This window comes from Trichomycterus rosablanca, chromosome 12 (genome assembly GCF_030014385.1).
Source record: "Trichomycterus rosablanca isolate fTriRos1 chromosome 12, fTriRos1.hap1, whole genome shotgun sequence".
Classification (NCBI taxonomy): Eukaryota; Metazoa; Chordata; class Actinopteri; order Siluriformes; family Trichomycteridae; genus Trichomycterus; species Trichomycterus rosablanca.
Window position 1 is genome coordinate 28674782 of NC_085999.1, and position 17772 is coordinate 28692553.

Here is a 17772-nt window from a genome sequence, read left to right on the forward strand (position 1 = left end):
GCAAAAACCACAAAAAATTTTCAAATTACCATTGATAATGACACTTTGTCTCCGTCTTCTAACATCCGAAATCTTGGTGTAATTTTTGATAGCAACCTCTCTTTTGACCGCCATGTAAATCACATCACCAAAACTGCTTTCTTTCATCTAAAAAACATAGCACGTCTACGTCCATCACTCTCCTTTTCTGCCGCCGAAACCTTGATTCATGCTTTTATTACATCCAGAATTGATTATTGCAATAGCATCCTTTATGGTACATCTAACAAAATCCTAAAAAAACTTCAGTATATCCAGAATTCAGCTGCTCGCCTCCTTACTCATACTCGCTCCCGTGATCATATTACACCTGTTCTACAAAAACTTCATTGGCTTCCCGTTGCTCAACGCATTCAATTCAAAATTCTTCTATTCACTCACAAAGCTCTCCATAATCAGGCCCCATCCTACCTCACCGACCTGCTCCATCAGCACATTCCCTCCCGTAGCCTTCGCTCTTCTGAGGCTAACCTACTGTCCATACCCTCTAGGACCAAGCACCGGACCTGGGGTGACAGGGCCTTTTCCATAGCTGCTCCATCTTTATGGAATGCTCTCCCCAAACACCTACGAGATTGTCCTGACCTGTCCAAATTCAAGTCACTTCTCAAAACTCATCTATTCAGAGTGGCATTTAACTTGTAACAACACAAAATAAATGCTTTTATTTTTGCTATTCTTTTTAATAGTTTTTATACTTAGATCACGACAGAAATGTGAAGTCCTAGATCCTAAAACTTGTAAAGTTTTCAGTTTCCTGATTGCATGTAAATCTGTCCTGTTTCTGTCTAATTTTAAGAAATTGTTCTATATTTGTTGTTCTCTCTCATAATTTAGCTAATTTTTAATGAACTGTCTTATGCTGCTCTCTTTGTTTTTATCTTAATTATTCTTGATGTTGATGTACTATTTTGATTTTGTACTATGATTTGTATGGTGTATGTACGTATTTGTTTTGATTATTTGTCTTATGTAAAGCGTCTTTGAGTATCTTGAAAAGCGCTATATAAATAAAATGTATTATTATTATTAAAACAACCTGCTGTAAAAATCTGATTTCATAATGAAAATCTGCAATTCTGTGATGTCATAATGCCAACTGATTTAAAACAACCTGCTATAAAAATCTGTGGTCATAATGAAAATCGGTAATTCTGTGATGTCATAAGGCCAACTGATTAAAAACAACCTGCTATAAAAATCTGTGATGTCATAATGAAAATCTGCAATTATGTGATGTCATAATGCCAACTGATTAAAAACAACCTGCTACAAAAAATGTGTGATGTCATAATACCAACTGGTTAAAAACAACCTGCTATAAAAATATGTGATGTCATAATGAAAATATGCAATTCTGTGATGTCATAATGCCAACTGATTAAAAACAACCTGCTACAAAAATGTGTGATTTCATAATGAAAATATGCAATTCTGTGATGTCATAATGCCAACTGATTTAAACCCAATTTACCATTAACTAGTATTGTTGCATCATTAAGAATTTCAGTTTAAATCATTGTGACAGTGTTTGCGTGACATTACAAAAAATTGCAATGAGTTTAATTTCACCTAGCATGACATGGTGCTTCTGTGACATCACAAAGAGTAGCAATAAACTTGAATTAAGCCTGACAATCATTCAAAACATAACAGAATTTTATGTTTGAAACAATATAATTTGCATCACTTGCACAAACACTGGCTTTTGGTGTCAAAGCAAACCATTTGCCACCCAGCTTGCGGTCTCAATTGGCATGCCCAAGGCATTCAGAGTGTGACATCATGGTGACAGGTGTGCCCACTGATGCCAGCTGTGACCTGCAAATGCCAGGCAGTCTTAACCCTGTTTTTGGACCTCGAGGGGTGACTCTGCTCTGGCATACCACCAGATGACAGAAAGGGAGCACAGTGAGACAGGTGCAGTGCCACCCAACACCCCTTTACTGTGCCTGGATCAGTGCCAGCCACCTGTCAGACATGCCAGATGCTCTGCCCCCTAGAGCTAAAAAGTCCACCTGGGCTGTAAATTTGATGTCAGTTAATATTGTAAGGAATAATAATATATTGTTCATTGTATTGAAGAAGCCACTTTTTATACAGGTCTTAATCATACATACTGTAGCTTTCATAGACAGAAAAAACCTCACTCGGAAACGTACTGATTCTGATCATGTAGAGCAATTTTTGGTACATCTCAGATAAAATGCTTTAATGAAAAACAGGTACGTATAAGACGTTTCAGCAAAATGAAAAGTTAAATAAATACAGTGGTACCTTGTAACTCGACGTCCCCTAAACGCACTTCGTCGAGAAATTTGTACCCTTAAACTCATCGTTTACTTTAAACTCACCGTGTTAAGCTTTTTTTTTCATTTCTTTCCCAATTTTCCTTCCAATCTAGTTGTATCCAACTACCCGATTGCATTATGCTTCCCCTCTACTGATGCTGATCTCCACTCCTGACCGAGGAGAGCCGAGACTGACACCCCCCCCGCCGACACGTGTGTAGTAGCCGACTGCATCAATGCATTATCCCTCGAGCCACACCCTGATCAACACATTATCCCTCGACTCTGTGCAGGCACCATCAATCAGCCAGCAGAGGTTGTAATTGCATGAGTTATGAAGTCCCGTCCGGCTCCCACCCTGTATGAACAACAAGCCAATAGTTGATCGTGTAGGCACCCAGCCTTTTGAACCTACGAGTTCGAAATATCAGCTCTGGTGTGCTAGCGTGTTTACCATACCAGCACAACATACATAAAAATACCTACTCTGTAGTGGTCCTGTGAAGGTCCTGACCATTGAAGAACAGCATGAAAGAAGGCTAACAAAGCATGCAGAGAAACAGATGGACTACAGTCAGTAATTGTAGAACTACAAAGTGTTTCTATGTGGTAGGTGGAGCTGATAAAATGAACAGTGCGTGTAGAAACAAGGAGGTGGTTTTAATGTTATGACTGATCAGTGTATATACTATATATAGTGTACATTATGTAGTTAAGCCTATGTCTTGTTTTCTTTCCTTGTTTACCCTTCTTAAACCTTAAATACTAAACCTTAAACCTTATACTGTATAACCTTATTTCTGTTCACAGATCAGTGCGTAATATCGGTAAATCAGGTGATAGTTCTGATCACAGCCTTGCTTCATCAGGACCACAGTTTGAACAGCCAAATTCTACAACTATGATTCCTGTCTAGGCTTGTTAACCATATTTGTCCTTGTCCTTGATTCTGGATCACATTTACCTGTATTTTCCCACGTCCTTGTAAATAAAAGCAACCTGAACTTGCATCCTCTTCAACTTCATCATCACTAACAAGCGGAAAAATAATTCTGGCCTCGTAGAGCATGCAGGTGTCAGATAAGCATGAATACCATACTGCACAATGCAAAGAGCCCATGGCGAGGTGGCCAACAAAGCCGTGGGCCAAATGTTCTCAGCTAGTTTTGGCTCATATCACAGGAATATTCTTGGAACATGAAACTGCAAACAAAGTGCCTGATTCTGAAATCCCAGTTGTGTCTACAAATTGGACTGATGTAAATAATTAGTGGCAAGCTTTAAAAGCATATTTTACATACTAATTGTAAATGATGTATCCTGTATTGATGTGATATCACTGAATGAATTCCTATATTTAAGTTTGTCATGTAAACTTGCTGTTTCACAACTTTAAAGTGAACAAATAATTGAGCCCTCCAGCTTGTACTTTTCTTCCTATCAGCCAGAATACCAGAGTGGGCTAATGTGCTAATAGTTGTGTGCTGTGATTTTGCCTTTGGCCTGTTTGCCTTAATGTGCCACACATGGATGCCAATGACAAACGTCTTGACAATTAAAAATCCAGCACAAAACACTGCAACATTAAAAGACAAATGCTGTCCTCATGCTGTGATGATGCCTGTGCTGTTCTTTATATAGAATACCAAACCGCTTAGCTAAGTTTATCATATATATGTAATAAAATCAAATAAATAAGAAATAAAGTTCAAACTTTTCTTCTCGAACTTTACAGATATTCCAGTCATTTGTATTTTTTAAGCAACAAACAAACTCTGAACTGAATGGTTGGCAGAACAATAGGTAACAACTAACATTTGTAAATATTATTTAATGCTTTGTTATACAGTAAGTCTTATTTCAGTTAGGTGAAAGATGCACTTCATGTACAACCTTTTAAGTACTGATTTTAGGACTTTATTATAATAAAGTATGAGTAAGGAGCTTTTACTGCCATCACAGAAGTGTAAATGACCTTTGCCAAGGGCACTGACACAGCCCCATACCATGACAGACCCTGACTTTTGGACTTGTTGCTCATAACAGTCTAGATGGTCCTTTTCATCTTCTGTCCAAAACAAACAGCATCCATTTTTTCCAAAAAAGACTCAAAGAAAGATTGGTAGGGATTTGCATATTTCTCCCACTACAGTGCATAATATCATTATACGATTCAAGAAATCGGTAGGAATTTCAGTGGGTAAAGGCCAAGGGTGCAAGCTTAAGCTGAGTGCCCTGAATGCTGATTCATTTGACCACAAAACACATTTCCACTGTGTGTTGGTCCATCCTAGATGCCTCTGAGCCCAGAGACATTGACGCCGCTTCTGGACATGGTTAACATAAGGCTTCCTTTTTTTGCACAGTAAAGTTTTAAGTGGCATTTGTGCATGTAACTCTGTATTGTAGTGCTTGACAAATTTTTGCCAAAGTAATCCCTCGTCCATGTGGTTATATCAGCTATTGTTGAGTGGTGGTTCTTGATGCAGTGCCGTCTGAGGGATCGAAGATCACAGGCGTTCAGCTTAAACTTGCACCCTTGGCCTTTACGCACTGAAATGTCTTACCAATTTCTTGAATCGTTTAATGATATTATGCACTGTAGAGGGAGAAATATGCAAATCCCTTCCAAGCTTTCTTTGAGGTACATTGTTTAAAACATTTTAATAATTTTCTCACACATTTGTTGACAAACTGGAGATCCTCTGATCATCTTTGCTCACCTGTTGGAATCACATAATTATTTAGTTTTTTTCACCTCATTACTAGCTCCAAATTGCCCTAATCCAATTTTTTTTGGAATGTGTTGCAGGCCTGTAATGCAGGAATGAAGGTATATTAACAAATGAATGAAGTCGAGCAGATAACATGAAATATCTCAGGTTCATCCTGTCTGCAATCAAGTCAAAGTAAATGTAAGAAACTCTGTGGTTTTTTTAAATTATTTTATTTTCCATTCTGTCCCAACTTTTTCAGATTTGGGGTTGTATATATTTTTTTTTATATTGTCATGTTTTAAAATGTAGTAAAATGCTTCTTTCGGAGAGTGGAGACTGGTACAGCGGTAAAAAAAAACTTTCAGTATTTATTATTAAATTAATGTCTATGTTTTTAAATTTAGCACCAATAGATGTGATGTTTACATGTTCACATATATGACTAAGACTAGTTGCTAATGGGGTGCAGTGGCAGTTGCCAGCCATCAGTGGAAATTTCAAGGCTGGTGATATTTCTCCTGAGAATCTACTCGAATTTCTAGATATAAAAGAGAAAGACTGAATATTACCCAAGCAATGTGCACATTGTGTTCAGTAGTGCATAGATCTGTGCAGTCCCCTTGTGTTTAAAGCTGTGTTTAATCTGACAGCACATCCTTTAGAGAAATGGTGTTTTGTTTATTAGTTTGCTGTTGTGGATGCTGTTTGTTAAAACCCAGACAGTTCAGTGAGCAGTTTTGCTGAGGGCCAAGGGACACCACACCCCTCACCATAATGGATTTTGACTTATTATTACAGTGCTGCTTTGATTTGCTCATTTGCTGGATGAGTGCTTCTTTAGAAAGAGCAGCTTACAAGATCCAAACAAATACTCAAAATATCTTTGCATTACGGCTCTAAGGCGCTTAATACTCGGCCAGCCTTAACACTGATTGGTTAATTTTGCTCTGCATCTCATTTGGCTGCTTAGATTACATTTAGCTGATGAACTACAATGCTTAAGAGCTTTAATGCAGCACTGAAATGCTGGTGATTGCCTCGTTCCTTATTAATGTTCATATTTCTTTTTTGGTGTTGTCATTTTACAATTGTACATCGGGTGACTAGTTAAAATTAATTATAAAGATTTAAATGTGAATGTCATTAAAGAAAAAAATATATATAGATGCATGGCACAACACCATGTTACAACAGCATTTAAAGTTGTTGTGTCTCAAGTGGACCTCATTTTGTGTACAAAGGCACAGTTATGTTGCAAAAAATCAAAAGCATACTATTTATTTTGTATAATTTATACCTGTTAGCCATGGGTGTGGCTTAAAAAAACTTAAAAAAGACTAATTATAGGGGGTGTCATACTTTACACCAGACAGAGCACATATCCTACACAAATGCACAACAACAAAGAAGCGTTACCCTTGTAGACCTGGTCTTTTTTTCTAGACTGCTCCATACAAGGTTGCCAGGTAGTTTATACACTGTATATATACACTGACCAGGCATAACATTATGACCACTGACAGGTGAAGTGAATAACACTGATTATCTCTTCATCACGGCACCTGTTAGTGGGTGGGATATATTAGGCAGCAAGTGAACATTTTATCCTCAAAGTTGATGTGTTAGAAGCAGGAAAAATGAGCAAGCGTAAGGATTTGAGCGAGTTTGACAGGGGCCAAGTTGTGATGGCTAGACGACTGGGTCAGAGCATTTATTGGTATAATTGTTTGCTTGTAGATGTAATTTAATAAACTCTTCATAGTCCAACTTTCAGCCAGAAACACTGAGGAACAATTTGGCCTTGTTGCTTGACTTTTTAAAATGCATCTGCAACATATTATGAACAGGTGTGAACTTTGTATTATTATTATTATTATTATTTTTTTTTTTATCTCCTGATTTTTTTTTTTGCACGTCCACTTTATACCCCAATTACATTATGCTTCCTCTCCACTGGAGCTGACCCCCGCCCCGATTGAGGAGAGCATGACTCTCACACATCCCCTCCGACAAGTGCACAGTAACCAACTGCATCTTTCACCTGCACGAGGCGAGTTCATATGCTGATCAGCTTTGTGCATGGAGAGCCACATCCTGATCAGCATTATTCTTCGATTCTTTGTAATTTTCTCAGTTATGAGGAGTCCCTATCCGGCTTGTTTTACCCTATGAACAACAGCCATTGTTGTTCATGTAGGCACCCAGCCCAGCCGGATGGCAGAGCTGAGATTTGATACGATGTATTCAAAATCCCAGCTCTGGTGTACTAGTGTGTTTTACCGCTGCGCCACCTGAATGGCTTTTTTGTATTATTTTAATTAAATATGCCACAGTTTATTTATTATACCACCTACTCTTAATGTTAATGAAAGCTATATAACAGCCTGGTTTACACTATAAGCTCAACAAAGCTTCGGCCTAATAATAAACCCTACCAGTGACATCAAAGGTTTAACAGTGGTGGAATAGAGCTGACTATCATCACAGGGGAACAGCAGTGACTCAAACTTCACATCTCAAGAGGTACTAGCATAAAAATATAACCCCTGTCTGCTGTATCTAGCACCATACTGAGGTGAACTATTACTTCTGATATTTTTATCATTTCCCATAAGAGAGGCTATAATTTAGAGGATGATCCAACCTTGGACTGAAGTGGATGGGAGTATTTTTAAGAACTAGGGACTCATAGAAGAGCTAAAGGGGATAAAGATATAGTGGATTCTGCTTTTCCTCACCCTGCCTCAGTGCACCAGAGCAAGAAATTGATATTGAAAAAAGGCTGTTGCCTAAAGCTATACACTTTTAGTCAAAAGTATGTGGACCCTAATAAATGAATTTAAATGTTCCAGCTACACACTTTACTAACAAATGTACACCAATCAGACATAACATTATGACCACCTAATATCGTGTTGTTCCCCCTTTTGCTGCCAGAACAGCCTTGACCCATTGAGGTTCCTTCCTTGGACCACTTTTGACAGATATTGACCACTGCAGACTGGGAACACCCCACAAGAGCTGCAGTTTTGAAGATGCTCTGACCCAGTCGTCTAGCCACACAGTTTGGTCCTTGTCAAAACTTGCTTAAATCCTCCTGCTTGCCCATTTTTCCTGCTTCTAACACATCAACTTTGAGGATAAAATGTTCACTTGCTGCTGAATAAATCCCACTCACTAACAGGTGCCGTGATGAAGAGATAATCAATGTTATTTACCTGTCAGTGGTCATAATGTTATGCCTTGTCAGTGTATAAATTAATATATTCATAATATAAATGCAGCATCAAGTACGAGCATAATAAGCATTTTGCTTCTGTGTACAAAGTAAAGCCTTGATTTATAAATGGTTTGATGAGTTTGGTGTGGGGTAACTCCAGTGCCCTGCACAGAACCCTAATTTTAAACCTCTTGAGTACATTTGTGATGCCATGCCTTCACGTCTAACATCAATGACCAACCTCGCAAATGCTCAATAGCCTATTTAGTTTCAAAATGTGGCTAAGTGGGTAGCCTCACAGAAAAAAAGGTCCTGGGTTTGATCCCGAGGTGGGGCGGTCCGGGTCCTTTCTCTGTGGAGTTTGCATGTTCTCCCGGTGTCCGCATGGGTTTCCTCCGGGTGCTCCGGTTTCCTCCCACAGTCCAAAGACATGCAGTCAGGTTAATTGGAGACACTGAATTGCCCTATAGCTGAATGGGTGTGTGTATGTGTGTCTGCCCTGCGATGGACTGGTGCCCCGTCCATGGAGTTACTGTGTGTCTTGCGCCCATTGAAAAGCCCACCCAGCGACCCTAATTGGATAAGCGGTTAAAAAAGTGAGTGAGAAAGGTTTCAACAAGCTGTATAGGTGTCCACATGTTTTTGCTTAAGTGTATCAACATGATCCTGAGCCACAAAAAAAGTCAATGTACGAGTCTTGGCATGTGTGATTACTTTAGGATGTCCACAGGAGCTCTAATCATGCTAATGAGGATTTGTCATGGCAAATCTAAAAAATTAATGTGTTGAGACAAAATAGATAATGGGGTTTAAATGGTAAGACAAAAGACTTAAACCAAGGTGATACAGACAAGAGCAATAGAAAGAATCAAGCATTAGTAGAAAGACTCTGGAATCAAGGTCCACTTAATAAACAGGGAACTGAGATGAATGAATTATTAGAAGCAGTAGGTCAGTAAGGCATTAAAGTAAACAGAGAAGGTGAAAGGACATACAATAATATGAACAATGTGTCCATGTGTTGGGCAAAATGTCTGATTAATGAAAAGTCAATAATGAAATAGAAAAAAAAATAAATTTGGAGTAGAATTGGACCCCAGATAACTCATTCAGGTAATCTAGCCATGAGAACTCATATGGTGACCTTGAGAACTATTATTTTCACAATTACCCTTGCTAGAACCAACCTAAAACCAATTTCTCTTTTTAAGTTTTTTTTTTTGTTTGTTTGCTTGAAATGTCAATGTGACAGCAGGCAGCCACCACCTAATCTATTTCCCTGATACTAACCAGCAACTGGCAAATATGCAGTTGAAGTTAAAACATTAAAGCAGTTATGGGCTATACACTGATTAACTATAACATTAAAACCACCTCCTTGTTTCTACACGCACTGTCTATGTTATCAGCTCCACTTACCATATAGAAGCACTTTGTAGTTCTACGATTACTGACTGTAGTCCATCTATTTCTCTGCATGCTTTGTTAGCCCCCTTTCATGCTGTTCTTCAATGGTCAGGACTCTCCCAGGACCACTACAGAGCAGGTATTATTTAGGTGGTGGATCATTCTCAGCACTGCAGTGACACTGACATGGTGGTGGTGTGTTAGTGTGTGTTGTGCTAGTATGAGTGAATCAGACACAGCAGCGCTGATGGAGTTTTTAAACACCTCACTGTCACTGCTGGACTGAGAATAGTCCACCAACCAAAAATATATTCAGCCAATAGTGCCCTGTAGGCAGTATCCTGTGACCACTAATGAAGGTCTAGAAGATGAGCAATTCAAAGAGCAGCAATAGATGAGCGATCGTCTCTGACTTTACATCTACAAGGTAGACCAACTAGGTAGAAGTGTCTAATAGAGTGGACAGTGAGTGAACATGGTATTTAAAAACTCCAGCAGCACTGCTGTGTCTGATCCATTCATACCAGCACAACACACACTAACACACCACCACCATGTCATTGTCACTGCAGTGCTGAGAATGACCCACCACCTAAATAATACCTGCTCTGTTGTGGTCCTGTGGGGGTCCTGACCATTAAAGAACAGGGTGAAAGCAGGCTAAAAAGGTATGGAGAAATAGATGGACTAGTCAGTAATTGTAGAACTACAAAGTGCTCCTATATGGTAAGTGGAGCTGATAAAATTGATAATGTGTGTAGAAACAAGGAGGTGGTTTTAATGTTATGGCTGATTGGTGTATTATTTCATGTTATGTGTGAGTTTTCTGAAAGTCTGCTGAGTCTTAGTAAACAACTACAGTATATCAAAGTTTAATAAAAAATTAAAGTACACCCTAAGCACCACACACCACCAAACAAGCCACTTACAAAACAGGAAGTGGCATCATTTAATAAAAGTACTGCACAAAGGGGCTTTAGACATTCTGCTTATTTTATTTACTTCCAATGCATGTATTTACTTTAAAGTCTTTTTGCTGTGGCCTCTCTACCAGCTGAACCACTGTGCCACCCAATCCAGCACGTTTTGCTTTATTTAATTATTTATTTTTATCAAATAAAATGTGGTATTTATTAAGTAATTAAGTATCAACCTGACTAAAAAAAACTAAGGCTATTTTGCAAGCTGTTATAGAGGCTTAGAACATGAGGTTAAAGGGTGGTTAATTACATTATTTGCTCTGCAGATGCTGATCTTATTAACATTTTACTTATTACATTTACTTAGTAAATGTATTAAATCTCACTTTGTATATCAAGGTGTGCCACAAGGATCAGTTTTAGGTCCTCTTTTATTTTTCATCCATATGCTTCTTCTATAATTTGTAAGAATGCTTTAAAATTTTATTTATATAATAACTCCTAAATTTACCTTAGTACCCCACCTACAAATCTTTTAAACTGCTTATAGGATGGGCGGCACAGTGGCTCGCACTGTCACCTCACAGCAAGAAGGTCCTGGGTTCAATCCCCAGGCGGGGTGGGTCGGGTCCTTTCTGTGTGGAGTTTGCATGTGCTCCCTGTGTCTGCACAGTCCAAAAACATGCAGTCAGGTTAATTGGAGACACTGAATTGCCCCATAGGTGAATGGGTGTGTGTATGTGTGTGTGTGTGTGTATGTGTATCTGCCCTGCAATGGACTGGCGCCCCGTCCAGGGTGTTACTGTGTGCCTTGCGCCCATTGAAAAGCCAACCCTAAGTAAATAAGCGGTTAAGAGAGAGAGTAAGTGCTTATAGGATATTACACATTGCATGCCATCACCTTGTGTAAAATTAAAATGTAATAAACAGAAGTAATGATAATCACTATATGTTGAACCACTATATGTTACCTGATCCAGCACGTTTTGATTTATTATTATTATTATTTTTTTTTTCCAAAATTGAATGCTTGAATACGTAGTAACCAAAAGCTCTACTCAGGAAATATGTGCCAACAGTTCTGTTATGATTTATTTTTCAAAAATGCTATTCTAATTGTTTAGTAGAGTTGTGCAAATTAAGATTGGCACTCAGAGGGTAAATAAACCATAATAAACTATTAAACTGAAAGCTATTAGAATACATGCCTGCAAAAGCCAACTCTGTATAACCCTACTCCTACTATCTACATATATTTGTAACAAAGTAAAAGTGCATGAACGTTATTACTCATATTTTTACTCATACTCACTATGTGTCAGATTATTATTACATAAAGCAAGTCCCTGCCATGTGAGACTCATTGAAACATGCTGTCACTCTGTCAAACCTTTAATGTTTTCTGATTCTGTTTTGGCTTAAAGCTTTGTAAGGATGAATCCCAACAGCAAACAGTGACACTAGAGGGGTGATGGCCTATGACGATGGTATTATGGCTTTCAAGTGATTTACTGCCTGGACTTTTGAGGAGAAATGAGTTTCACACAGTGCTGCACCTCTGATGCACTGTAAACTTCACAACATTGTAGAAAATTGGGTTGTGTGTGCGTGTGTGTGTACGGCCACTGAGCAAGGCCCTTTAAACCTTAATTGCTTGAATAGTATTTAGTCATAATTGTAAGTCACTTTGGATGAATGTGTCTAATAAATGCTGTAAATGTAAATGTGTGTGTGTGTGTGTGTGTGTGTGTGTTCGCAAAGCTATTAATCTGGGGACATTGACCTGTTTACACACCAATAAGGTGGGGACTTGTAACATGGTGGGGACCTAAAATCGAGTCCCCACAAAACTAAGCATTGTAACATGTATATCTGAGTGAGATAGACCCGCCCACCAAATTTCTGAGTAGTCCCCAAAATTTACACATACGTACATGGGAATAGTGTGTGTGAGTGTGTGAGTGGGATTTTGACTCAGATGTGTACACGCCGCCTCTGGCCAAAGACTGTAAACGAATCTCGCTTACACACTTGATGACGTAGTAAAGCAATTCTTAACTCCGATTGGTTGAAACGGCGCAGATGATCCTAAACTCTGATTGGTTGAAACAGCGCAGATTATCCTAAACTCTGATTGGTTGAAACGGCGCAGATGATCCTAAACTCTGATTGGTTGAAGTGGTAAAAATGACTGGGACCTTTAATTAGGAAACCTGTTGCGGCTTTAATTCAGTAAATTAGCATAGCACCCGAAGATAATGTGAGTTAACTTTCTACATTCAATAAAATGTTATAAATGTTATACCAGTAAAATGTTATTAAGTAAACTGTGTTAAAGAAAAAAGTCCTTATAGTTCTGTAATCTTAACATTATTGTTTTCATGGCAATATCGCGAGTGTTTACAGTGTCGGACTTCACTAAAGTTTATACTAGAATTTAGAGGACAGCGGATTCATTCAGAGGAAAGTAAAAGAAGACAACGAATTTACCACAACAAAGGATTTATGTTCGAATTCATCTGGCACGGAAAATTCTACACGTAAGTATGCATTTATAATTCTTTTATTCATGTGTTTGGTCTGTATGGTTTCAGGTGTTACGTTTTTAAATGTCCGGAAAATTCTTTAAATCGCAGCGCTTCTTTAACAGACAGTTTAAGAAGAAATCTGGTGGATTTAAAAGATTTTAAACCTGTAACTCATTTACAGTGTGAGAAATCTAACTTATATATCGTAGTATAGGTGTTTACAGCGCAATGTTTACAGGCGATTCACCGAATCTCTGTTTTTATCAAAAAGAAATGATTTGGTTAGCCTTTATTATGTGACTTTTTAGTCTTGTTAAGTATTTTTGTATAGCTGTGTATATGTGTATAGCTTTTATCTGACTCCTGGTTTTGTTGGGCAACTCATGTTAGTGCTCCAGAGCATCGTTACCTTTCACTGTATCAGGAACACCTGCACATTCACATGCAATGTATAGACAAACGTATTGGGACACCCTTTCTAATGTGAAAGTCATGTGTTTAAGACACAACAACTGCTAACGTGTATTAAATTATTATATAATGAAAATTGTGTTTTTTAAATTTCCAGCAACAGTTTAGGGAAGGTCATTTAATCTTCCAGCATGACTGTGTATATGCAGTATATGCCCTGTGCACAAAGAAGTCCTCTGACCTCAGCCCCACTGAACAGCTTTGGTATGAACTGGAGCATCAGTTGAGGCTTTCTTGACCAACATCAGTGCTCTTTTGACTGAATAGGCACAAATTCTCATAGACATATTTTGAACTGTGGTTCTTAGAAAAGTGGTGGCTGCTATATCTAAAAGGATCACAGATATAGGCCACTGTTTTATTTTAATTTTCATGGAATGTCCAACCAACTCATGGTCAGGTGTACAAATACTTTTCGCTTTATAGTTTGGTATTAGTCATGTGGCAACAGCCCAGTGCATACAGGTGTTTCTATAAAAGTGATTCAGCAGGTGAAACATGAAACATACCTACATAGCTTTAGTACCATTTTGATTCTCTAACTCTGTTTGCCATGCATGTCCTGAGTTGTTATACAGGAGATTAACAGTTTGCTTTGTAGTTATTCTTTAGTTTACTTATTTCTATTTAACAAACTTTTGTGCTCCTTAACTAAATGCATGATCATCTTTAGTAATTCTGTATAGTTTAGAAAAATTTATATAATGTTTAGTTTTATTCCTAATTAGTTCTTAATTGTACAACAAAAATATAATTTTCTGTCACTTAATAACTGTCTGTTCGTTCAACTTCAGTATTAATGCTGCAAGGGAGGATGGCATTCTTGGCAGACTGGTTAACGATGACCACATTAACCCCAACTGCAAAATGAAGAGAATCATTGTGGAAGGAAGACCCCATTTGTGCCTTTTTGCTTTACGAGACACACCACCCGGAGAGGAGATCACATATAATTATGGAGATCCTGATTGTCCCTGGAGGAGTAAAGTAAGGGTGTTACTTCTTGTAACAATAGTGAATATTTAGATGCAAAATGGTGAATGTAGTTTTACCACATCACTTAGGTCATGTAAATTGAACGTTGGGATTATTAAACAATATACTGAGTTTATGTAGACTGTCTTGGGATAATCATAGCAGTGTCAGTTATTTACTACATGGCACTGCATGGCACATACTACATGATGTTTTACTACCAGGTTTTCCCTTATTCTTTTCAGTTTATTAGTGACTGTTTTGCTTATTTCAGGTGACAAAATGTGGCGTGGAAGTCGACACTGAGTGTCTGAAGTCAGAACGTGCGTCTGAGGATAATCCCCATTGCACCCAGCACTTACAGGATGAGCCAACTTTCTCCAAAAAGGTACCAACATGCTTTTTACATGTATTTTTAACATGGTAAACGTCAGGTCCCCACATTGTTTTAACCTGAAAACTTTACACTAAGTCCCCACAAGATGCTTACTTTAAATATTAGAGTTTTTATTCTAAAACACTTTTCTTTTTTATTGTGTATGAACCTAAAATACTTTATACAGTTATAAATTATCCAGCTTAGTGTTACTATGCCAACATACAGTGGGTACGGAAAGTATTCAGACCCCTTTAAATTTTTCACTCTTTGTTTCATTGCAGCCAATTGGTAAGATCAAAAAAGATCAAAACATTATTTTTTTTGCTTATTAATGTACACTCTGCACCCCATCTTGACAGAAAAAAAACAGAAATGTAGATATTTTTGCTAATTTAATAAACAAGAAAAACTGAAATATCACATGGTCATAAGTATTCAGACCCTTTGCTCAGTATTGAGTAGAGGCACCCTTTTGAGCTAGTACAGCCATGAGTCTTCTTGGGAATGATGCAACAAGTTTTTCACACCTGGATTTGGGGATCCTCTGCCATTCTTCCTTGCAGATCCTCTCCAGTTCCCTCAGGATGGATGGTGAACGTTGGTGGACAGCCATTTTCAAGTCTCTCCAGAGATGCTCAATTGGGTTTAGGTCAGGGCTCTGGCTGGGCCAGTCAAGAATGGTCACAGAGTTGTTCTGAAGCCACTGCTTTGTTATTTTAGCTGTGTGCTTAGGGTCATTGTCTTGTTGGAAGGTGAACCTTCGGCCCAGTCTGAGGTCCAGAGCACTCTGGAAGAGGTTTTCCTTCAGGATATCGCTGTACTTGGCCGCATTCATCTTTCCTTCAATTGCAACCAGTCGTCCTGTCCCTGCAGCTGAAAAACACCCCCATAGCATGATGCTGCCACCACCATGTTTCACTGTTGGGATTGTATTTGGCAGGTGATGAGCAGTGCCTGGTTTTCTCCACACATACCGCTTAGAATTAACACCAAAAAAGTCAATCTTTGTCCCATCAGACCATAGAATCTTCTTTCTCATAGTCTGGGAGTCCATCATGTGTTTTTTTGCAAACTGTATGCGAGCTTTCATATGTCTTGCACTAAGGAGAGGCTTCCGTCGGCACACTCTGCCATAAAGCCCCGACTGGTGGAGGGCTGCAGTGATAGTTGACTTTGTGGAACTTTCTCCCATCTCCCTACTGCATCTCTGGAGCTCAGCCACAGTGATCTTGGGGTTCTTCTTTACCTCTCTCACCAAGGCTCTTCTCCCACGATTGCTTAGTTTGGCTGGATGGCCAGGTCGAGGAAGAGTTGTGGTCGTCCCAAACTTCTTCCATTTAAGGATTATGGAGGCCACTGTGCTCTTAGGAACCTTGAGTGCTGCAGAAATTCTTTTGTAACCTTGGCCAGATCTGTGCCTTGCCACAATTCTGTCTCTGAGCTCCTTGGGCAGTTCCTTAGACCTCATGATTCTCATGTGCTCTGACATGCACTGTGAGCTGTGTGGTCTTATATAGACAGGTGTGTGCCTTTCCTAATCAAGTCCAATCAGTTTAATTAAACACAGCTGGACTCCAATGAAGGAGTAGAACCATCTCAAGGAGGATCAGAAGGAAATGGACAGCATGTGAGTTAAATATGAGTGTCACAGCAAAGGGTCTGAATACTTATGACCATGTGATATTTCAGTTTTTCTTGTTTAATAAATTAGCAAAAATATCTACATTTCTGTTTTTTTTCTGTCAAGATGGGGTGCAGAGTGTACATTAATGAGCAAAAAAAAAGAACTTTTTTGATCTTACCAATTGGCTGCAATGAAACAAAGAGTAAAAAATTTAAAGGGGTCTGAATACTTTCCGTACCCACTGTACTTTTACTTTTAAGTTTATTAGTGACTGTTTTGCTTATTTCAGGTGACAAAAAGTGGCGTGGAAGTCGACACTGAGTGTCTGGAGCCAGAAGGTGCGTCTGAGGATAATCCCCATTGCACCCAGCACTTACAGGATGAGCCAACTTTCTCCAAAAAGGTACCAACATGCTTTTTACATGTATTTTTAACATGGTAGAGGTCAAGTCCCCACAATGTCGTATGAATTTTAAGTGTTTGCACATTTTCACATGACTGTATGTATGTGTGTGTATATACAGTATAAATAGCAGTCCAACACCATTAACCTGACAAATCAATGTTTTTAGTAGAAATGCTATTTCTACATAGCAAAAAATTTACTTGAAAGTGTAGTAGAGTAATGAAAACAAAACAAACACAACAGTTAAGACATGCATGCTGCTGATTCTGAGTTATTGAAGCACTGATTGAAAAGGGGCTTGTTCAAAATAATAGCAGTGAGGAGTTCAATTCGTGAAGTCATTCATTCTGCAGAAGAACGGGTGTCAATTTTGGCCCTTATTTAATTTAGGAGCGGGGCAAATGTTGCACAGGTTGGTCATAGCATATTTCCTTCTGAAATACTGGGTAAAATGGGTTGTTCCAAACATTGTTCTGATGAACAGCGTACTTTGATTAAAAAAAAATTTCAGCATATTAAAACTTCAATAACTTTAAAATATGCATCCAATTGCTCCAAAACAAGCTGTATTGTATCAAGTGTAACCCACATTACACACTACAACTCCTAAACTGACACTTTTACACTGTATTACATGATAAAAAAACAGATTTCTATTCATAACTTCAATAGCATTTAAAGTATTCAGCATATCAATAGCATTTAATATATTCAGCATATTAAAACTTCAATGACTTTTAAAATATGCATCCAAACTGTATTGTATCAAGTGTAACCCACATTACACACTACAAC